Source organism: Copadichromis virginalis, linkage group LG3 (genome assembly GCF_057382275.1).
Source record: "Copadichromis virginalis isolate Kocher_CV1m ecotype Utaka linkage group LG3, C_Virginalis_male_GT1.1, whole genome shotgun sequence".
NCBI lineage: Eukaryota > Metazoa > Chordata > Actinopteri > Cichliformes > Cichlidae > Copadichromis > Copadichromis virginalis.
In genome coordinates, this window is record NC_140620.1 from 4,745,112 (window position 1) to 4,768,537 (window position 23,426).

The 23,426-nt window shown below is 44.3% G+C and overlaps 2 long non-coding RNA genes across 2 annotated transcripts; one reads left to right on the forward strand and one right to left on the reverse strand.

Moving 5' to 3' along the window:
• Positions 1-11,530: 11,530 nt before the first annotated feature.
• On the forward strand, positions 11,531-21,667 carry LOC146712383 (uncharacterized). Its single transcript, XR_014916915.1, has 3 exons — positions 11,531-11,702; positions 16,806-16,911; positions 21,318-21,667. It is a non-coding gene; the product is annotated as an uncharacterized LOC146712383 (long non-coding RNA).
• On the reverse strand, positions 14,534-16,100 carry LOC146712384 (uncharacterized). Its single transcript, XR_014919247.1, has 2 exons — positions 15,248-16,100; positions 14,534-15,162 (listed from the first exon to the last, which is right to left on the reverse strand). It is a non-coding gene; the product is annotated as an uncharacterized LOC146712384 (long non-coding RNA).
• Positions 21,668-23,426: the final 1,759 nt, after the last annotated feature.

The following is a 23,426-nucleotide window of genomic DNA, read 5'->3' on the forward strand; positions in this document are numbered from 1 at the left end:
TGAGACAAAAACGGTGCCGACTTTAGGATTAGTGAATGTCCACAACAATTCACCCAGCCTGTAGAAGAAGGGTGGAGGTTTTGTCTTGCTTTGTTTTGTTGTTGCAGGAGCAGAAGGATGACAGAGACTAAAGGGGGAGGCTGTAGCTTCACATGAGTGTGAGCTGCAGACTGAACCCTTTGGTTGCTAATGTTGAGTCACTGATGTTTGCATTAAGAAAATTGTGTTTTATTAGCTGTGTTTTAATTAAGGTATCACATTATATTGTTGGGAATGTTAAATGCTAAAGTGAAGAAAAGCTTTGATTTCACTCATGACTGAACATGTTATTATTAACCATAGCAGGCCACTGTAAAGAGTCAATTAACTGTTATAGAGGAAAAAAGGCCAAAAACTATGTTAATACCTATGAATAACAGGGAATGATAGACTTGTCACATTCAAAATAGAGATATGTAATAACAAACACGGGTCCGTGTCATTTAGGTTCTCCATTGAAATAGTCAATCATTTAGAAAAGTAGAATATATATATATATATATATATATATATATATATATAAAAAACACCCAGCACGCCCCTGCGGGCGGTTTATCCTTCAAGCTCGGGTCCTCTACCAGAGGCCTGGGAGCTTGAGGGTCCTGCGCAGTATCTTAGCTGTTCCCAGGACTGCGCTCTTCTGGACAGAGATCTCCGATGTTGTTCCCGGGATCTGCTGGAGCCACTCGCCTAGCTTGGGAGTCACCGCACCTAGTGCTCCGATTACCACGGGGACCACCGTTACCTTCACCCTCCACATCCTCTCGAGCTCTTCTCTGAGCCCTTGGTATTTCTCCAGCTTCTCGTGTTCCTTCTTCCTGATATTGCTGTCATTCGGAACCGCTACATCGATCACTACGGCCGTCTTCTTCTGTTTGTCTACCACCACTATGTCCGGTTGGTTAGCCACCACCATTTTGTCCGTCTGTATCTGGAAGTCCCACAGGATCTTAGCTCGGTCATTCTCCACCACCCTTGGGGGCATCTCCCATTTTGACCTCAGGACTTCCAGGTTATACTCGGCACAGATGTTCCTGTACACTATGCCGGCCACTTGGTTATGGCGTTCCATGTATGCCTTGCCTGCTAGCATCTTGCACCCTGCTGTTATGTGCTGGATTGTCTCTGGGGCATCTTTACACAGCCTGCACCTGGGGTCTTGCCTGGTGTGATAGACCCCAGCCTCTATGGATCTTGTGCTCAGAGCTTGTTCTTGTGCTGCCATGATTAGTTCTTCTGTGCTGTCTTTCAGTCCAGCTTTGTCCAGCCACTGGTAGGATTTCTGGATATCAGCCACCTCCTCTATCTGCCGGTGGTACATACCGTGCAGGGGCCTGTCCTTCCATGATGGTTCCTCGTCTCCCTCCTCTTTCTTGGGTTTCTGCTGCCTGAGGTATTCACTGAGCACTCGGTCAGTTGGGGCCATCTTCCCAATGTATTCTTGGATGTTCCTTGTCTCATCCTGGACTGTGGTGCTGACACTCACCAGTCCCCGGCCCCCTTCCTTCCGCTTAGCGTACAGCCTCAGGGTGCTGGATTTGGGGTGAAACCCTCCATGCATGGTAAGGAGCTTTCTTGTCTTTATGTCAGTGGCTTCTATCTCCTCCTTTGGCCAGCCTATTACCCCAGCAGGGTACCTGATCACGGGCAGGGCGTACGTGTTGATGGCCCGGATCTTGTTCTTACCATTCAGCTGACTCCTCAGGACTTGCCTGACCCTCTGCAGGTACTTGGTGGTTGCAGCTTTTCTAGCGGCCTCTTCATGGTTCCCATTCGCCTGTGGGATCCCCAAGTACTTGTAACTGTCCTCTATGTCTGCAATGTTGCCTTCTGGTAGTTCAATCCCCTCAGTTCTGACTACCTTCCCTCTCTTTGTTACCATCCGACTACACTTCTCCAGTCCGAACGACATTCCAATGTCATTGCTGTATAGCCTGGTAGTGTGGATCAGTGAATCGATGTCTCGTTCACTCTTGGCATACAGCTTGATGTCATCCATGTACAGGAGGTGGCTGACAACTGCTCCGTTCCGTAGTCGGTATCCGTAGCCAGTCTTGTTAATGATCTCACTGAGGGGGTTCAGGCCTATGCAGAACAGCAGTGGGGACAGAGCATCTCCTTGGTAGATCCCGCACTTGATGGTGACTTGTGCTATGGGCTTGGAGTTGGCCTCTAGTGTTGTACGCCACATCCCCATTGAGTTCCTGATGAAGGCTCTTAGGGTCCCATTGATCTTGTACAATTCTAGGCATTCCAGTATCCAGCTGTGGGGCATTGAGTCATAGGCCTTCTTGTAATCAATCCAGGCAGTGCACAGGTTGGTCAGTCTGGTCTTGCAGTCTCGACTGATTGTTCTGTCTACCAGTAGCTGGTGTTTTGCGCCTCTGGTATTCTTGCCAATTCCTTTCTGTGTCCCGCTCATGTATTGACCCATGTGCCTGTTCATCTTAGCCGATATGATGCCTGACAGGAGCTTCCATGTAGTACTGAGGCAGGTTATTGGTCGGTAGTTGGAGGGGACCGGTCCCTTCTTGGGGTCCTTGGGGATCAGGACCGTCCGGCCTTCAGTTAGCCATTCCGGGTGTCTCTCGTTAACTAGCAGCTGGTTCATTTGTGCTGCCAGACGCTCGTGGAGTGCAGTCAGCTTCTTCAGCCAGTAGGCGTGAACCATGTTGGGCCCTGGTGCTGTCCAACTCTTCATACTGGAGACCCTTTCTTGGATATCTACCACTGTGATGGTTACTGGACCCTGTTCAGGGAGGTCGCTGTGGTCTGCCCTCAGATCCTCTAGCCACTGAGCATTGCCGTTATGGGTTGCATCCTTCTCCCATATGCTCTTCCAGTATTGCTCCGTCTCCAGCCTTGGTGGTGCTGTTCTCTTATTGTTCCCTTGCCACTGAGAGTACACCTTTGCTGGTTCTGTGGAGAACAGCTGGTTTATTCTCCTGCCTTCTATCTCTCTGGTGTACCTCCTCAAGCGGCTGGCCAAGGCTGTGAGTCTTTGCTTGGCAGTTTCCAAGGCCTCAGGTATGGACAGCTTGCTGTATTTCTTAGGCACCTTATTTGTCGCACCTTTCTGCAACTCCGTTAGTTGGCTAACCTCCCTCCGTGCTACTTTGATCTTGCCCTCTAGCCTCCTTCTCCATGGAGGGTACTGCCCCTTGTCGCTGTTCAACTTGTAGCCAAGCATCTCACTGATCACTGTTGCCGTATTGTAGATGAGCTTGTTAGTGTCGATAATCGTGGTTGTAGGTATTGCCCGTAGTGCTGCATTAACATCATCTAGCAGACCTTCTGAGGGTACTTCACGTAATCTTGGTAACCGGCTACGGGGGATCCAGGTTTCAAGCTATCCTATTTTTCAGGTCAGTTCCTCTCGCACTCAACGATCCTTCTCCTATCGCACTTGGGGCTACGTACCCAATCTCGGGTGGGGGTGATGAAATCGCCCCCCTGACCTGGCGTCCTGACTCCTCCTTGCCGTAGCATTTGTGTTGTACCTCGTCAATCTCTAGCTGTGAGAGCAGTCCCTTCTTTCGAATGTTGGAACACTGAGCTACTAGTTGTTTCGCCGTCATTGTGGATGTTGGGTATCGAAGAATCCATAGGTCCCTCATCCTATTCATGTAGCCCCTTCCGCCAGGGTTACTTGCGTAGTAGCATTCCAACAATGCCCTGTTTTCGTCTCTTGCCCACCGATGCCTTCTTGTGTATATATATATATATATGTCTCAACGCTGTTTTTCAATAATATTAAAAACCTAAAAACTATTGTTGTGGAAGATAGAAGTCACTGTGACAGCCCTCTGACTGTGGAGGACGTTTGTAATCCTATTTCTGCACTTAAGGCCAACAAATCTCCCGGCACAGATGGTTTAACTGCAGAGTTTTATGAATCATTTTCTAATCTCCTGGCTCCGTTCTTACTGCAGCTTTTCATAGGAAGTGTAGAGAATAACATCCTCCCTCCTACTCTTACTCAGGGTCTCATAACACTTATTCCAAAGCCAAACAAAGACTTACTTCTTATTGATAATTGGAGACCCATCTGTCTGCTCAATGATGACTATGAGATTAAGGCTTTAGTACTTGCTAACAGAATGAAAGAGTTCTTGGACACAATTATCGATGAGACACAATCAGGCTTTATGAGAAACAGACACCTTTCTAAGAACATGAGACTGGTTTTAGATCTATTTGATTACTCTGATTTGGTATCTGACTATAGCTTCATTCTCTTCCTGGATTTTTAAAAGGCTTTTGATACAATTGAACATCAATTTATTTTCCACTCTTTGGAAAAATTTGGCATTTTTCTGTAAAGCTATCAAAACCTTGTACACGAATGGCAATAGCTCAATTAAAATGATTAAGACTCCACCCCGAGATTTGACCTGTTATACAAGGAATCAGCACAGCTGATAAGGAGCTCATCATCAGCCAGCTAGCTGATGACACCACACTCTTCTTGAAGAATGCAAATCAAATCCGTCCAGCCCTTAGTGTTATTAGTGATTTCTCTGAGGCATCTGCTTTATGTCGAAATCTAAAAAAATGTGAATTACTAGCAATTAAAGGCTGCACTGCAAATGCTCTCTGTAACATTTCTGTTAAACAAGAAGTCACATGCCCAGGACTGTTAATATCCAAAGACCAAAAGTCAAGATGCTCGTCAAACTTGTCAAACAGTGTTGGGGAATTCTCAATGGTGCTTGGTGCCATACCCTCAGGGACTTTAATGTTATATAAAAACACTGACAGCTCAATATCTGCCTCAGTCACTCTCCCTGATCCAGCTGAGTCAGCAGTGGGAAAAATCTGCTTTTCACAGGAACTTGGTAACAGCAATAAGAGAATACGTAGTTTATTCCAAGAAGATATCATGTCTCTCCCATATATAGAATATCTTACTGGAACCGACATGTTCCAGATATCACCTGGAAGACAGTCTGGATGATCCCATAAATATCTAATTGTGAACAAGGTGAAGGAAATCTCATATAAAATTCTTCATAAATGTTACCCAGCCAGTCACTATATGGTAACATTTAAAAGAGACATAAATACTAATTGAACTTTCTGTGGGGATCATCCAGAAACTGTGGCACATCTCTTTTGGTTCCTCTACACGGAGATTCTGGAAGAATTTAACAGTTTTGTTATTGTCCATATTTTAAGGGAGTTTTCTTTACGATGGGAAAATGTTTTATTCTGTTTCTTTAAGTTCCCCAGGAAGAATGATAAATGTTTTTTTATAAAATATTTGTTAATACTTTTAGCTATTTTATATCCACAAATGTAAGTTTATTAATAAAACACCATATTTCTGCCTTTTTATAAGGATATGAATTGTACATACAATCAATTTCAGACTCAACCAACAAAAAGCCTCTCAGAACAATATTTATATTGTAATAGTTGCTATTGTAATGCAGTGTATCACCACATGGCGGCGCCTCCTGTCTCACGACTGGTGTCACCCCCTTTTTGTTCTTCTTTGCACTCCTCCTGTAATGGATGCTCCCGTGTGTACGCGGACTAGTGTGCTCTTTAGTAATGTGTGGTAGAGGTAGCACTTTTATTTTTGATATTGTAAATAAATGAGTACTTTTTGGAAAGTCAGAAGCTGTTGCTCATTCACTATCCACCTGCACACCTCCGCGGCTGGCTTCATCTCCACTGCACGTTACAACTGGCGCCCGAACTTTTTCCCCTTGGACTTCAGACGATTTTTGCATCCCGCCGAGGATTCTTCTCTTCTAGCACGTGAACTGTCTCGGAAATCCCCCCAGTTTTGCGGACGCTCGGACGTTTTCTCCAGCCATGGCCGCAGCCTCAGCTCAGGTGGGACCCGACTAATTTCTGGATACCGTGGTGTGCCGCTGCTCCGCTTGGGAGAAAGAAAAAGAGAGAAGCTGACTCCGCGACGCGAATGGACTCCGTGGATTTGTTATTTGTTGTTGGTTTCGTCTTCTAAGGATTAATTCTTCTGTGGAGAGCCTGGACATGAACATTTCTGCTGGCTTTTCATTCCCCTTTCCCTCTGCTGAGACTGACTGTAGCACATGTAAGTGATAGCTTGGCCGACTACAACCGTTGGTGCTGGTCTTCGGCTCAGTATAACAAAACGACTTAAAACTAATCTTGCATTGAGTTCTAGTGTTGCAGACATGCTATTGTAATAACATGGTTCTGATCACTCCAGTCTAATTTCAGTTGTTGGGCGAAATTTTATATGTGGTTTTTCTAAATTTAATCTTGAACGCATTTTTGCAGTTTTGTCTTTCTAGTCTGACCTAACTGACTCTTTTACTGCTATATCAATAACTGTGCTGTGCCCTGGAGCGGCTTAATTTTTTTGAAATCGCAATGGCACACTGCCCAGACGACTCTGACTCAGACATGGAACTTACCTCGTTCCATGGCACATCTGGCACACGTCTGGCACATTTTCAACTATGTGCCAGATAGTTGAAAATGTGACTCCTAGCCTTAGCCAACAAGTGGTGGAGTTAAGGGCTCAATTCTGTCAACTGTTTAAGACAGTTTTTCTGCCCCCTGACAACCAAGAACGCATCCTGAGAGGAATTTTGGATCGTGTTCAGGCTCAGGACGAGCCGCTCCCAACCTTTGTCGCCCACATGTTGAGTGAGTTTGACAAACTGAAGAGCCCCCCACCTGAAAAAGACAGAGTTGCCCTGTATGGCGCTAATGTCACTTCTGTAATGGACCTGCTGCTACGCGCTCATGAGCTTCACTCAGTGCTTGGACCACAAAGACCACAGCCTGCTTTATGTAGCAAAGACAACTATAAGCCTGAACCTTACTGCTTCAAATGCTCTCAGCCAGGGTTCACTACACGCACCTGCCCAAACTGTAACACCCAACCTCATTTGCCACAACGAGCCTCGAACACCGCTAGGCATGGCCCAGTCCAGCCATTGCCAGCACCTGGCCCCTCTGACCCTGGCCATGAAAAGGTGGAATTAAGCAGCACCACATCCCAGCCACAATACAGGCAGTTAGGAAACTACAGGGGGGGGAGGACATTTCACAGAGGCCAACCTTCCCCCAGTTACTAACGGAGCCTCACACGCCCGATTCACTACAGGGTGGACACAGTCTTGGACACTTGGAAGACAATTTTTCACAAGTCCACTGGAATACCCCACTAAGAACGAAAGTGAACTTCAATGCTTCATCTGTGGATGCTACCCTCGACACGGGTGCTTCCCTCTCGGCTGTACGAACAGATCTCATTCAAGTAAATGACTCTTACCCTAGAAACACAAGTGAGTGGAATGGTCCTGCAGTTAACCTCGCCAATAATGCTCCCTGTATGCCTGTTGGTGTTATTTGGCTCAATATTGGATTCATGAACAAGAACTTTTACCAGCGTTTTGCCATAATACCAGATTTGTCCTCTCCTTTCATTCTGGGAATGGATTTTATGGCAAGAGCTTCTGTTTCTATTCACATTCCCACTAGAACAGTCTACATTGAGGACATCCCCTGCCCACTCGCAGACAATGACGAGGACCTTCAAAATGATTACTCACATTCACCTGGAACACTGATGTCTTTGGACTTGGTTCGCTCAGACTTAACAGCCAAACTGTCTGAAGCAAGTCTCTCAGAGAACAACAAGGATGCTTTACTAAATCTGCTCAGCAAGTTTAGCTCCTTGTTTGATGGTCAACTTGGTCGAACGGCTCTCACTGAGCACGCCATAGAGACTGGAAATGCAACACCTGTCAATCTCCCACCCTATCGCACGTCACCTGCTAAGAAATGTGTGATTGAAGAACAAGTGCAACAAATGTTGAAGGACAACATCATTGAACCTTCCACAAGCCCTTGGGCAGCTCCTGTAGTCATTGTAAATAGAGCGGCCACGGAACCAAGGTTTTGTGTGGACTTTCGAGGGCTCAACCAAGTTACCCAAAAAGACTCTTATCCCCTGCCTCGTGTAGATGAGTCTTTGGACTTTCTGGCAAGAGGAAAGTTTGTCTCGACATTGGACTTAGCGCGAGGCTATTGGCAGGTTGCTGTAGCAGAGGACTCGAAGCCTAAAACTGCCTTCATCTCTCACTGCGGTCTCTTCCATTTTCGGGTGGTGCCCCATTGGGCTCTGCAACGCACCTGCAACTTTTCAGAGACTCATGAACTCTGTGCTTGCTGGCCTCATTTACAAAACGTGCGCAGTCTACCTGGATGACATTGTTATCGCCTCAACTACCTTTGAACAGCACTTAGTGGATCTTGAGGAGGTGCTGGACAGACTCCAGGCTGCTGGCTTGTCATTGAAGCTCAAAAAGTGCTAATTCTGCCTCGATTAATTCACCTTTCTCGGGTACCGCATCACATCATCAGGTGTTAAGCCCGATCCGGGCAAAGTAAAGGCGGTTAAGGAGTTTGATACCCCAACCTCAGTGAAACACGTCCGTCAGTTCCTTGGCTTGACTGGCTATTATCGACGCTTCATTCAGAATTATGCCCGCCATGCCAAACCTCTTCACGCCATCACCAGAAAGGACAATGCTTTCCTCTGGGACGACAGCTGTCGAAGGGCCATGGACACTTTGAAGGATCATGTCACATCAGCCCCGATCCTGTCATTTCCAGACTTCAACCGTCCCTTTTCCATTCACGCCAATGCATGTGACATTGGTCTTGGGGCAGTGTTGATGCAAAAGGATGACAAGGGTCGTGAGTACGTTGTGGCTTTTGCTAGTCGCTCCCTTCACAAAGCTGAACTCCCCTACTGCACTTCAGAGAAGGAGTGCCTCGCTGTGATATGGGCTCTGGAACACTTCCGCCCATATGTTGAAGGTGTTCATGTTACTATCTTCACTGACCACAACAGTCTCAGGTGGCTCATGTCTCGTCAAAACCCAACGGGCTGACTCGCCCGCTGGACACTTCGTTTGCAGGACTTTGATTTCACAATAGTGCACAAACCTGGTGCACAGAACAAAGTTCCCGACGCACTGTCACGCAACCCTTTGCCTCTGACCTGTGACAGGCCGACTGATCTTTTACCAGATCATGCTGTTATGGGCAGCCTGGACATTCGTACTCTGCCCCCCGTCATTCTGGCTGACCGTTCACAATTCAGACAGCTGCAGTTAGATGATCATGTCACAGGTCCACTCCTCAGAGACATTGAAGCAGACTCTCTGAACAGCTCGGACAATGCCACCTTGTTACAGTATGTTGTGTATGACTCTCTTTTGTATCACAGAGAACCCAAGTCCACATGTGCTTTGCACCCTTTGAAAGAGCTGAAACTGTTTGCCCCTACTTCCATGAGAGGCACCTTGCTGGACTATTACCATGACCACCCCACAGCAGGTCACTTGGGTGTTTCTAAGACATTGGCTAGACTGCGTTTTAGGTTTTTCTGGCCCAAAATGGCAGCTGATGTGAAACGCTATGTGATTTCATGCTCAGTGTGCCAACTCACCAAGCCAAGTCAGAAAAAAGCAGCCGGTCTTATGGTTCCCATTGTCCCCCAGAAACCCTGGCAGTATGTGGGTGTGGATTTTGTTGGGCCACTTCCCCGCACCCCCACTGGTAATGCTTATTTGATCGTGTTTGTTGACTATTTGACTAAATGGGTTGAAGCCAGTGCTGTCAAAGAAGCTACATCTCAGGTAGCAGCTGGTAAATTCGGCACTGACATTTTTGCTAGGCATGGTACACCCACTTACCTCATTTCTGACAGAGGGTCTCCTTTTGTGAGTGAGCTTTTTGAACATGTTGTTTCTGCCTTAGGCTCGGTGCACAGACTCACTACGGCATATCACCCTCAGACAAATGCTACTGAACGCGTCAACCGGACTCTGAAAACTGCAATCCGCGCTTATGTAGGTGATAAGCACACATCATGGGACAAGTTTCTCCCTCAGATTTGCTTTGCTCTGCGCACCGCCCCCCATGACAGTACAGGTATGACTCCTGCCATGATGCTTTATGGTCGTGAGTTAGACACCCCGCTTGACCTTATCACTCAGCCTTCTACAGCAGGTGTTGATGAACCGGGTGTGCCTTACCCTGAGACTCTGAGAGCCTCCCTGCAGGAAGCTCACGACCACGCCAAAGCAGCTTTGGACTATAGCCATGACAGACAAAAACATTACTATGACTTGAGACATCGACATGCCACGTTTCGTGTTGGTGACCTTGTGAGAGTTAAGACGCACCCCAGGTCAGACGCTCAGTCTAACTTTACTGCTAAACTTGCACCACTGTTTCAGGGACCATTGTGTGTATCTCAGAGACTCAGTGATGTTAATTACAGGCTCACTTGGGTGGACTCCGGTGTGGATGCAGGTGTTTATCATGTTGTGAACATGCAACCGTTCCATACCTGGGACTCTCTCACTTCCAAAGAACATTCTGTTTCATTGCCTGCTGAGAGAGAGACCGCAGAGGGTCTGAACTCTGACTCTCAGGCCCACCCTGGCCCCCCTGCAGACACTGACATTGACTCTGAGCCATTCCCCTTTGATTTACCGGACATTGACTCTTCTTCTGGTGTGGGCGCTGTTCCAGAGAGTGTTTCACCCAGATCTGTCCAGCACCCAGCTGCTGGTGGACATTACAATCTCAGGCCCAGACGTTGCCCCAGAGTTACGTCTGGCTGGAGCAACAAAAGATGGACTAATGATTTTCACACAACCAGGCTTGATCTGAAGTGAAATGTTTTGGTTAAACCTGTTTGATGCTGTCTTGTTGCATTGCTACTTTGAGTCATGATATGTAGATGTTTCTGTTTGCTCTACTTAATCCAGTTTTATGGCTCTTTCGTGCGTTAAGGTTCATTCTTGGCATTTACTTAGAAAAAAAAAAAAAGAACAAAAGAAAAAAGTGAAAAAAACTAAGAAAACTGATTTTCCACTGTACATATTCGTCTTATTTTCACCAATTTCATTTTTAAATGGTCTTTTGCCCTGTGTGTGTGCACCAATCTTAGCTGTAACCTCTATGTATAGGGTACTGTTTGGTGTGGTGTGTGCTTTTTCAGCTGTGTACGGCTGAGGACAGCCTTTTTCTCACCAGGGGGGGACTATGTAACAGTTGCTATTGTAATGCAGTGTATCACCACATGGCGGCGCCTCCTGTCTCACGACTGGTGTCACCCCCTTTTTGTTCTTCTTCGCACTCCTCCTGTAATGGATGCTCCCGTGTGTACGCGGACTAGTGTGCTCTTTAGTAATGTGTGGTAGAGGTAGCACTTTTATTTTTGATATTGTAAATAAATGAGTACTTTTTGGAAAGTCAGAAGCTGTTGCTCATTCGCTATCCACCTGCACACCTCCGCGGCTGGCTTCATCTCCACTGCACGTTACAATATGTTGATTTTTTTCGCCTACTCATATCATCATTTTTTTACTCCTGGTTCTGTATGTTCATGTTCTGTTCTTTTGTAAACTTCATCTGTTTGTATGTTGTATACTCATTGTGTTTCAATAAAGTTCGATTTAAAAAAAGGTACGTTCTAAACGAAGCTTCAGACGTCACTGATCACGTGACTCTGGCCAAACGAATCAAGCCTCGACACGGTGCTTCTGAAGCAGCGCGTTGATCTTTCTGACACACGCACCGGAGCGTCAGCTTCAAGCGGACCATCACTACGTCTCACATCTAAAGGTGTCAAGGTAACTTTGAACTGAGTTCAGTCAATCTGGAGTTTTTCCAAGTTTTCTGTTGCTCTCTGTGAGAGAAGAGCGTTAAAGGCGGGGCTCTCCAGAGTCCAGCAAAACAGGAAACCACAGCTGGGTGTGTGTAAGTGTGCAAACCAATAGAATGCATCGTGGTGGGGGGGGGCATCACGGGCAAGAAAAAAATAAAATAATCGGTCGTACCCATGCTTCCCCGACGTCATGCCAGCGCATATTGGGAAATTCGTAGGCACCGATCGGTTTTCTATCAGCCATTTGCTGGGAGTAAGGGCGCCCTCCGTTTGCGAGGTGCGCCTGCTGCTGGCGGCACAGGGAGGAGAGGGCGGGGCGGCGGGGAGTCTCTGGCTGGCTGGAGCGGCATCTAATAACCAACTCGCAAAACAAAATAAAAACAACACAACAAACAGATATTATGATACAGACTTATACTCTGCACCGATGTTCTTTCTAAATTCTATAAAGTGAGCGCGAGAGCCCTCGGTGCGCCTGCGCGCTGCTGAAGTCAAAGTAAACTTTATTGTCATCTCCGCCACAGACAGTCCAGCATATAGAGAGACGAGACGACGAGGCTGCAGTTACAGCAGTGCAAGTAAACAAGCAATAAATATAAGAAGAGTAAGAAAATAAATCTACACTTTAGGACTCGGGGTAAAGGATCAATAACAATTTAAATTTATAAATTACAGTTTGATGATTTAAAGTCTCACACAAGCCGTCAAAAGGGGCGGGGCTGGCTGCTTCCAAGTAGAGCACATTTCATTTATAATGATGTAAATCCAAGCCCATCATGGATTCACGATCTGAATCCTGGGTTGTGTGAAATCCCAGAAATCAACCTTAGACAAAGTAAATCTGTGAACTAAGGTGTAGGTCTGTTAGGTTAATTGTGCTGATCCTCGGGTTGGGGGATTTGTGTTTGTACTGGAGCGCAAAATTCAAACCAATGGAAGATGGACAACAAAAGTTCAAAGCCATCAGGTGCTCAGGTTAGAAAAAAGAGAAAAGATGCAGGTAAGCAGACGTGTGATTGGATAATGGCAGGTCATCCTGAACCAATCAGACTAAACTCCAAACATTACATTATGTTACAGATTTTAATATTAATTAGTCATTGTTACTTGTTGATTTGTCCTTTTCTCATTGTGTGACGAATTATGACGACTGTTTGGTAGCTGTTATTGTCTCTCTCTCTCTCTTCATGTGTGTTTCTCTGGTGAAACAATAGTTTTGTGTTAATGTTAGGGCTGCACGATTTTGCATAAAATGAGAATCAACATTTTTTGGCTTAGAATTGAGATCATGATTCTCTCATAACAATAAATAAACATAAAACAACAAATGTCTCACGTTTTGTTGTTGCAGCAAAATGTTGTCCTGGGCCCTGTTTCAGGAAGCCGGTTTAGAAAACTCAGAGTGAAAAACGATACGCAGGGTTGAGTAACCCCGAACTGTCCAACTCGGAATATTCGGTTTCAGAAAGGTTGATAACAAGTAGTTCAGTCAACGCGGAGTTGCTTTAACCCCAAGTGAAGCGCGCGGACGAGGATACATAAAGCCCTGATCAGTGGAGCACAGATTAAGCGAGTCACCATGGAGACGGAGGGAAAGAAGGCGCGGTCAATGTATTTTACAGCGCTTGAGGCCGAAATTCTGATGGCAGCCTATGCCGATAACATGCAAATTCCGCTGAAAAAAGTAACACAGCGACAGCTGCAAAAGAAAGTGAGCATGCATGGCAAAACATAGCCGACAGAGTCAATGCATGAGTGTTAATTTAAACATTGATCTAGGGATTTCCACCCATTTAACACGTTATTTTATCATATGTTATTTTATTTGTTATTTTATACATTTTATTTTGTGACGTGATGTGAGCGCAGGTGCAACCCAACAGGCCCCAAACGTTCCTGGCAGCAAGTAAAAATGAAATATAAAAATATAGTCCAAACAGGTAAGGTGTAATTGTATTATGAGCCATAGTGCTTGGTCTGTTTGTCCGATGTAAATCAATTGCAGTTAGAGGCTACATAAATTTTCTGTCTGTAAGCACTTATTGAAATTATCTGAGCACATTACAAGTACATATTTGCTTACTCTGTATGCTCAAATGTGACCCGTTATAGCCAACAGAAAAAAAGCGGAGGCCCGAAAAACAGGTGGGGGTCCTCCACCACCACCACTCACAGAGGCTGAGCAGTTGGCCCTCAGCCAAAACAGTGGGCGCCCTGTGGCCGAAGGCATCTCTGCGGGGACATCCTCTGAGTCAATAACCCCGCAAGACACAAGTGCCTACATAGGGGGTAAATTCAAAATAATACATGATGTGCATACATCCTTTCTTCACAGTCACCTTTGCAGTGCTACTCATTCATTTGATAAACTCTTTACCATAATGGATTATTTTGTAGTGAAGTTATTTTCCTACTGATTTTGCCTTCCCTCAGTCTTGGTTGTCTTTGAGAGCATAATGACAATGAAGTGTAAGGTGATTGGTATGTTTGTTAATTGCCATTTGGTCCCTTGTAAGTTATAAGTGACCTGTATAAACCTCATATTCTATCAGTTGATGGTGATGGTGTACTGCATCTGGTGCAGCCTCCTGTTGAGCCAGACCAACATGCAGTTGTGAGTATTACTCCACAGATTATATGAGTTTACAGTAGAACAGCAATGTTGTTTATTTCTTTACTACAGGAAAATAATGAAGAAACATTGACAGCTGTTACAGAGGAGGAAGCAACAGAGACACTTTATGAGGTTTACATCTTTTAATACTTTGTGTACAGGAAACACAGGTGACCAATAAAGCCAGTTGAACAAAAAATCTGTTTATTCTTCTTTCAACATGTTGAGGTGATGGGTCAAAAGAAATGATTGTGACATATGGTGTCTCTGACTGCTCTTCCATCTTGTATGTCCGTGGGAGGGTCAGGATGTTCATGGTTTGGATCACTGCTGATGTTTGGTTCAGAAGGACAGTGTTCTCCTCTAATTGTGGCAATGTTGTGAAGAATCACACATGCCACAATAATGTCACATGCCCTTTCTGGGGTGACCCTGAGTCTTTGCAGGCACTGGAACCGGGCCTTAAGCATTCCGATAGTCATTTCAACTCTGGCTCTTGTCCTGCAATTAGCCAGATTATATCGCTGCTGTGGGCCCGGTTCAGGGTCAGAGTAAGGGGTAAGCAAATAGGGTAAACATGGATACCCCCTATCACCAAGCAAGTAGCCAGTGAACTCTCCTAAGACAGAAGGATACACTTCAGTTCAAATGTCCCTGAAGCAATTGGTCTTTATATATTTTAAAGTATTTTCAACTCACCATGTCCAAATTTTGTGCTCGGTGTACATTCACGGAATATTTGTGAGTCATGGACAGAGCCTGGCCACTTGGCTTCCACATTTGTGATAATGTTGGCAGCATCACATATGATCTTCACAGTGCAGAGAACACAAATTAGCATCCATTACTATGATGAAATAATTTGTTAGTTTGAAATGCTACAGGGAACTATGTACCTGTACATTAATGCTGTGGAAAGACTTCCTGTTCACATAGTCTCCTTCATTTACTGAAGGAGCAATGATTGGAATGTGAGTACCATCTATACAGCCAATCACGCCTGGGAACCGTGAAAATAAATGTAAAATTTAAGTAGTAGTTCAAGTATCACCACATCATAAATTAAGTTTTGGTCATCCTGATACCTGCAATTTTGTGGCATCCCTCTTTGATGAATCTTGTGGGTCTATGACCGGGGAACACCACAAACGAGTACAGGAGACGTTTCAGTGCAACTGTAACATTCCTGACTGCCCGACAGACGGTAGCCTTGGAAACGTGCTCAGCGTCACCAATATTATACAGAAAGCTCCCGTTTGCAAAAAACCGAAGTGCAATACAAATAATATGTACAGAACTGAGAGCATGTCCGCGATGTGTCACATGCGTAATATATGGCCTGAGGATGTTATCCAAATAAATTATAGATTGTGCTGAGAAACGGTAACGTTCGCACAGACAATCATCAGGAAATGATAAAATGTCCAAACGCGCTCTGATCACTCTCTCCCGGCAGAGAGCTCTGCGGAGAATTTAGGCTTCACGATCTACTGGCTCTTCAAGGAAGGGACACGCCATGTCTGACACTTCCTACTGTCAGGTTTCCGACAAAGGGGCGGAGACAGTCAGGGTTAGTTGTAGTAAACCTGCTAGGGGGCAGGTTAGCTTCACGGCGTGTGTCGTCATAGTGACTCACTCAGGCTTCAGCTGAACTCGCTTTGTGAAACCGAAAACCCAGAGTTTTCGTTAACTCAGGGTATACTTACTCAGTTTTTCCACTAAACCGGCTTCCTGAAACAGGGCCCTGCTCGAAATTCCGTCTCCACCATTGCTCGACGCTGCGTGTACAGAGCAGGTAGTGCAACAATAGAAAAATAGTTGCGGGACGGCACTGTGTAGCGTTTGTCTAGGGTGTTGATCGTTTTCCTAAATCCCTCGTTTTGCACAGTGTTGATGGAGCCATATCTTTGGTCAGGTGATAAGTGATAGCCTCCGTGATGTCTTTGTGCCTGCGGGAGTTCGACGTGTATAGGGAAGCGCTGTATAAGGTTCCCGTTATTGATGTTTGGGTGGTTGACCGGGACGGATTTTCTCCTGTCACTTTCTCGTCATCCCTGACGTGCTCTCCGTTGTTGTTTCCCTGCTAATTTTAGCATCACACGGCACAGCTTCTGTATCACGTGGTATAAGGCTCCGCCCTTGTCATTTGTTGAGCAGGAAGAGTGGGCGCTTGTTTTCATGCAGAGTACGTCCCGGATCAAAATGCGGTACATTTGATCCCTGTTGTCTTTGCTTGATGATTGGTTTGAGTCTTGACAATCCACATTGCTGGCGTTGCATCTTTCAATGCCAGCAATGGCAGGTATCAGTGCTCAAACCTTTTGTGTTTGTTTCCAACAAGTTGCCCACCTCGGGAAACAAAAATGTGTTCTTTTACTTGTCAGATGAACATATGAGACACTTTGACTCTTCAGTGCAGTGTGGAGCCTAACAAAGATCTGTTTTGTGTCCCAGCTGATCAGCAGGAGGAGGAGAGTCTGACGGAGCAGCAGAGGAACATTTTCAGCTACTTGGACTCAGCTCAGCCACTACAGAGGAAACAATGAGCTCAACACAGAAGGTGACAGACAGAGCAGGACCATATGACCAAAGATATTTATCACCATATACATTTGAACATTTGCCATAATGATGTAGCTGACGATAGAATTGACACCAGACAAAATACTTTACAGCTGCACAACTTTATTAAAAACCCATCAATGTATTTTCACTGAAACAAGCAGCTGTTGTTTATGTGCATTAAAGTTATATAAAAATGTAACAGTGCAAATGCAAATTCCTCGCTGACAGTTTAACCAAAAGGCGTTTCCAGTGGAAACTGGCCGACACATCTTGAGCATAACCATGTATAATATCCACTAAACTTCAGAAGAGGTTATACAGTCGTGGCCAAAAGGTTTGAGAATTGCATAAATATTGGAACCTGGAGAAGTTGCTGCTTAAGTTTTTATAATAGCATTTTGCCTGCACTCCAGAATGTTATGAGGAGTGATCAGATGAACTGCATCGTCCTTCTTTGCCATGAAAACGAACTTAATCCCCAAAAAGCCTTACCACTGCATTTCATTGCTGTCATCAAAGGACCTGCTGAGACCATTTCAGTGATCGTCTTCTTAACTCAGGTGAGAATGTTGGCGAGCACGAGGCTGGAGATCATCATGGCTGTATCCCGATTCAGGTTCTGCAGCTTTAAAGTCCTCAAGGGCCGCGTACTCAAAGACCGCTAAGGCCGAAGTGCGAGGCTCGTAGGCTCGTGAAATGGGACGTCTAGCCTCCGTCGCGCGGCCCAGGTTGCCTAGCAACCATGATACTAAACAGCTGGAAACGTTTCATACAGCTTTGTTTGACAGAAATGAAGGAGAACATATTTAGTTCATTTGTTTCTACATGAGCTCTGTGTGATTTGATGAGTATCTGAGGCTGAGACCACAGGACTGTGAAACATGATTGTTGGGCTTCATTTCTGTGCTGAACAGTCGTTTAAGATTAGCTGTAAATAACAATTAGCTGATGTTGTTCATGAGACTAAAGTCATCTCACTGTGGTAATGTAAATATAATATGGCCAATATTATAGTTATTATATTAATCACTTCACTCACAGACAAGTATCTGTGACAGTGTGTATATAGATGTATCATATATAAGAGACAAATATTGACAAATATTGACTTTAGGTTTCTGAACATTAAACTTGTTGCTGCCTTTCATAGTGTGTAACTTGAAGGCCCTGAGTACTTTCTCCCACACTGGAAACACTGGGATGATCACATTATTTGAACATTACCTAATAAGACTGATTCAGCACAGACAGTTATGTTAAACTTTCCTAGCAGTCCTTCACAAACAGGGAACAGTCTGTCTATTCTCTCCATCTGTCAGCTCCTGCTGGCTCTTCCTCCTCCTCTTCCTCACACACTGCTGAGTTTGTCCTGGTGGATCATCAGGGCTGCAAAGCCTCACAGATGATGTGCAGCAGTGGCTCCCTCAGTCTGTCCTCACTCTGGACACTTGCAGTCGTCACACATGGAAATCAAATGTGTGATAAGCTGCAGGATTCAAACACAAGTGTAACTTATAAACACATGTTCATACTTTTATTCCACAATCAGAGAGAAAGAAACAGAGAGAGAGTGCAGGACAGACAGACAGGTGACAGTCTCAGGTGTACACACTGCTACACAACAGCACCAGAGAAGCAGGATTTAGTGTTTGTGTTATTACGAGTGTAAACAAGAAGAGTTCCAGATGGTGCAGTGGACACATGTGTGACTGCTGTGATTAAAGCATCTTTCTTTCAGCTTAACGAGTGAACCGTCAGCTCGTTCAAACACACGTTAAAGTGCGTTTGGCTCAACACCACCGAACAGAGGCAGCAATATAACACAGCTAACATTAACAGTGCAGTGGATCCTGCTTGTGCCGTGATGTTCAGGACTGCAAACCGAGCAGCATCACTGATTTTCAGCTTGTTGTGTTTGTGGATATATGACTGACTTTAATTATCCACAAAATCATCACATTCTCTGTCAGATTAAGGTCGACTATTGAACGGCGTATATTTTAAAGGCTTTAAAACCAAGTTAACCCTGAAAGTACAAACATCACTAATGTCACATAACTCTGCCGACAAGGCATAGCTATGGCTTTGAAATGCTCTTTGTGTATCACTTCTTCATTATGAAAGATGTCATTAATGCGCTAGTAATGTCTCATCTGGAGTATTGTTCAATCATTTGGTCAGCAGCTAATAAGACAGATCTTAACAGACTTCAGTTAGTCCAGAATAAGGTGTCCAGATTAGTGTGAAGATGTTCATACTATACTAATATTGATAAAATGCATAATAACCTTTCTTGGCTTCCTGTACAGGCTAAAATATTCTATGGCTTACTTGTAGTTCTAAAGAAAGCAATTCTGTTAAACACACCACATTTATTCTGCTCAGCTGCAGTATCCAGATGAAATACATCATCATATTACACAGTTTTCAACAAACTGCAATTTAGTAAATGCTCGAGTTAAAAGTAACGTTTTGTAAAACTGTTACATTTAGAGCAACTTTTAAGTGGAATAAGTTGCCTTAAAAAATTAGAGAATTATTCAAAACTTCAATGAACACTTAAAAGCCGATTTACAGAGCTTTTAGTTGTTGTAAATATTGTAAGACATGATTTGTTTTTGAAATTTGTGTAATGTGCCTCAATGTTATTGATATTCATCATCAACATCATCAACTTTATTTATAAAGCACTTTAAAACAACCACAGCTGACACAAAGTGCTGTACATTGGAACTGTAACATAAAATTACATGAGATATAAATAAAACACAAATAAAAGAAGAGTGAAATCATTAATTAAACAACTACTTCAATTAAAAGAGAAACTAAGTCTCACTGAGGTTAAAAGCCAAGGAATAAAAGTGGGTTTTAAGACGTGATTTAAAAGTGGACAGTGAAGGGGCCTCTCTAACGTGCATGGGCAAATGATTCCATAACTTTGGAGCCACAATAGAGAAGGCCCCGCCCCCTCTGAGCTTCCTCCTGGATCTCGGTACCTCCAGGATCAGCTGGTCAGCTGACCTGAGAGACCGACAGGGTGTGTGGAGATGAAGAAGCTCAGTGAGGTAAGGCGGGGCAAGACTGTGAAGGCATTTAAAAACAAACATAAGAATTTTAAAATGAACTCTAAAAGACACAGGCAGCCAGTGCAGAGAGGCCAGCACGGGGGTTATATGCTCTCTTTTTTTTTTAGTTCCTGTTAGGAGTCGTGCAGCCGCATTTTGAACCAGCTGCAGACGTGAGAGCAATGACTGACTGACCCCCACATAAAGTGAGTTACAGTCGTCCAGGCGGGAAGAAATAAAAGCATGGATCACTGTTTCAAGGTGCTGCCTCGAAAGAAAAGATTTTACTCTTGCCAGTCGCCTTAAATGATAAAAACCGGACTTCACCACTGCTCTGATTTTGTTGTCCAATTTAAAATCACTGTCCAACTTAAAACCAAGGTCAGTAACAACAGATTTAAAATAGACTTCCAGGGATCCTAAAACAACAGGGGAGGACTCACAGGGACCACTGGGTCCAAACACCAACAGCTCTGTTTTCTTTTCATTAAAATTTAAAAAGTTTAGAACCAACCAAGCTTTAATGTCATCTAGACAAGTCAAGAGAGGTTTTATGGAGATGCCATCCTTGTGTTTTAGTGGCAAATAAATTTGGCAGTCATCGGCATAACAATGAAATGAGATCCCATGCCTTCTAAGGATAGAACCCAGAGGCAATAGATACAGTGAAAAGAGCAGTGGCCCTAAAATTGAGCCCTGTGGGACGCCGCATGACAGAGGAGCAGAAGACGATTCGTAACCGAGAAGGCTGACAGAGAAATATTATTATTATTATTGATTGCTTATATTTGAACAGTTATGAAACCTCACTGTGGATGTAAGAGTGAAATTATGTGGATATCTTGAATCCACTTCATTGTGTAATATTTTATGTGAGTATTTGACGGAAGACGAGCAACATCTGTTGTGGAAGCTAACGGGGTTCCTTTAGAATAAACAAACATAGGATTTATTATCACTGAATAATTCTGTATAAATCTATACAAATTATAGAAATATGTAATAGGAAACAACAAAATAATCTTAATTATAAAATAGTGTGTGTGTGTGTGTGTGTGTGTGTGTGCGCGTGTGTGTGTGTGTGTGTGTGTGTGTGTGTACACAATCAGGAGGGATGGGCATGATTTTAGTGTTTGAACAGTCATGAATTATCTTTAACAGCAGGTTGGATGTAATGTGTTAGAACTACCAGCAGGTGGGGATAAGAGACCTTTAAGGTGTTTGGTGCCACGCTCCACCTTCAGGTTTAAAACTAGTGTTAATGGAGTTTGAAGGTTGAGTTTGTTCCACGACTGCATTTCACTCACTGCCTCTGTTTGTATCTCTGTCACTGCAGGACCAACATGGAGCCAGAAGTCAGCGCTCTCAGGAGGCCGACAAACCTCACAGAAGAAAGGGAGAGAAAAAACACACCTGTGACGAGTGTGGGAAGGGTTTTACTGTGAGGGCTAAACTAAAACGGCATCAGGTCATCCACACTGGAGAGAGACCGTTCAGCTGTGACTTGTGTGGAAAGTCTTTTTCCTTGAAGGATTCCCTAAAACAACACCAACTCATCCACAGTGGAGTTAAAGCGTACAGCTGTGATCAGTGTGGCAGAGCTTTTACTCACAGTAGCCACTTACAGAGTCATCTAGTTACCCACTCTGGAATTAAGCCATACAGCTGTGACGAGTGTGGGAAGGGTTTTACTCTGAAGGCTAAACTAAAACAGCATCAGGTCATCCACACTGGAGAGAGACCGTTCAGCTGTGACTTGTGTGGAAAGTCTTTTTCCTTGAAGGGTTACCTAAAACAACACCAGCTCATCCACAGTGGAGTTAAAGCGTACAGCTGTGATCAGTGTGGCAGAGCTTTTACTCACAGTAGCAGCTTACAGAGTCATCTAGTTACCCACTCTGGAATTAAGGCATACAGCTGTGACATCTGTGGAAAAACTTTCAGCCAGAGAGGGAGCCGAAATATACACCTACGCATTCACACCAGACATGATGTGTACTGCTGTGAACAGTGTGGCAAACAGTTTACAACAGACGCACACTTACAACAACACATATTTACCCACACTGAGGAGAGACCTTATCAATGTGACCTGTGTGAGAAGACTTTTAAATCTCCACATCACCTGAGACAACACCAACAGATCCACACCAGAAAGAGACTCTACAAGTGCAGCTACTGTGAGGTATGTATTTATATTGTTATCTTGTCATTTTAGCCTGACTGTTTGGAACAACTCTGCTCATTAAACTGTGTTAGCAATTCTACTGCATGGAAAAGCAGCTCTGAGTGATTATTCAGATTTTCCTTTCAGTTATGATTTTAGTATTACTGTAGTATTATGGTGGTAGTATTGTAGTTATTGCAGCCCAGTAAACAGAGTGTGTTAACTGAAACAGTCAAATGTAGTTGGACGTCTGCAGAGATGCTCTTTATTTCAGGCGACGTTCAGGATACAAATGTTGAAGGACTGACTTACACTGTCTTTGTGTCTTTGTTTAGAAGCAGAGCGACACAGATGGATCCAGTTCTCAACCCTGTCATCACTGTTGTGGTGGGAAAGACTTTCATTGTGACCTCTGTGGAAAAACTTTCCGTCGGCAAAAGACCCTAAAACTACATCAACGTAGACACACTGGAGACAAACTGAAATACTGCAAAGAATGTGAGAGAAGCTTCACCACACCAAGTGAGTTAAAAAAACATGAACTGATTCACAGTGGGGTTAAAAAGCACCTCTGTGATCAGTGTGGGTCATCCTTCACCACTGCATGGGACCTTAAAACACACAAACGAGTCCACACAGGAGAGAAACCACACAAGTGCAGACACTGTGAGAGAAGCTTCTCACAGTCAGGTAATCGTAACATTCATGAACGTGCACACATGGAAGGAAACTACAGCTGTGACCAGTGTGACAAGAGCTTCAGGAATCTCAGTTCATACTCTGCACACAAACGATCCCACGTTACTAATAAACTGTTTCACTGTTACCAATGTGCCCAAACATTCACCTCATTGTCTGCTCTGTGCAAACATCAGCGTGATCACTCAGGGCTGAAATCACTCCCATCACTGGATCACAGTGAATCTGAAGACACAGAAAGATCCTCTGGTCAGACTCAAAAAGCTTGAGATCAGGCTCCACAGAGTTCAGATAGAATCATTTAAACTTGTGTTGAACTGAACTGGTTGCTGGGATGAACTTCTACATAATACAGATCTACATGGGATCTTCTTTTCTGTTGTTTTACTGGGTCAGTTTTGTCCTTTTTTCTCTGTCCTGGTTTTGCTCGTCTGTAAATGATTGAAACTCAGTCAAATAGTTCATTGTTCTCCAGCAAAACGGTTTGGAAACTCATGTTTAACCTTTAAAACTCTGACATGTTTTAGCACACAAGGCTTCATCGGGGAGTTCACTCATGATTGGACCATGAGAACAAAG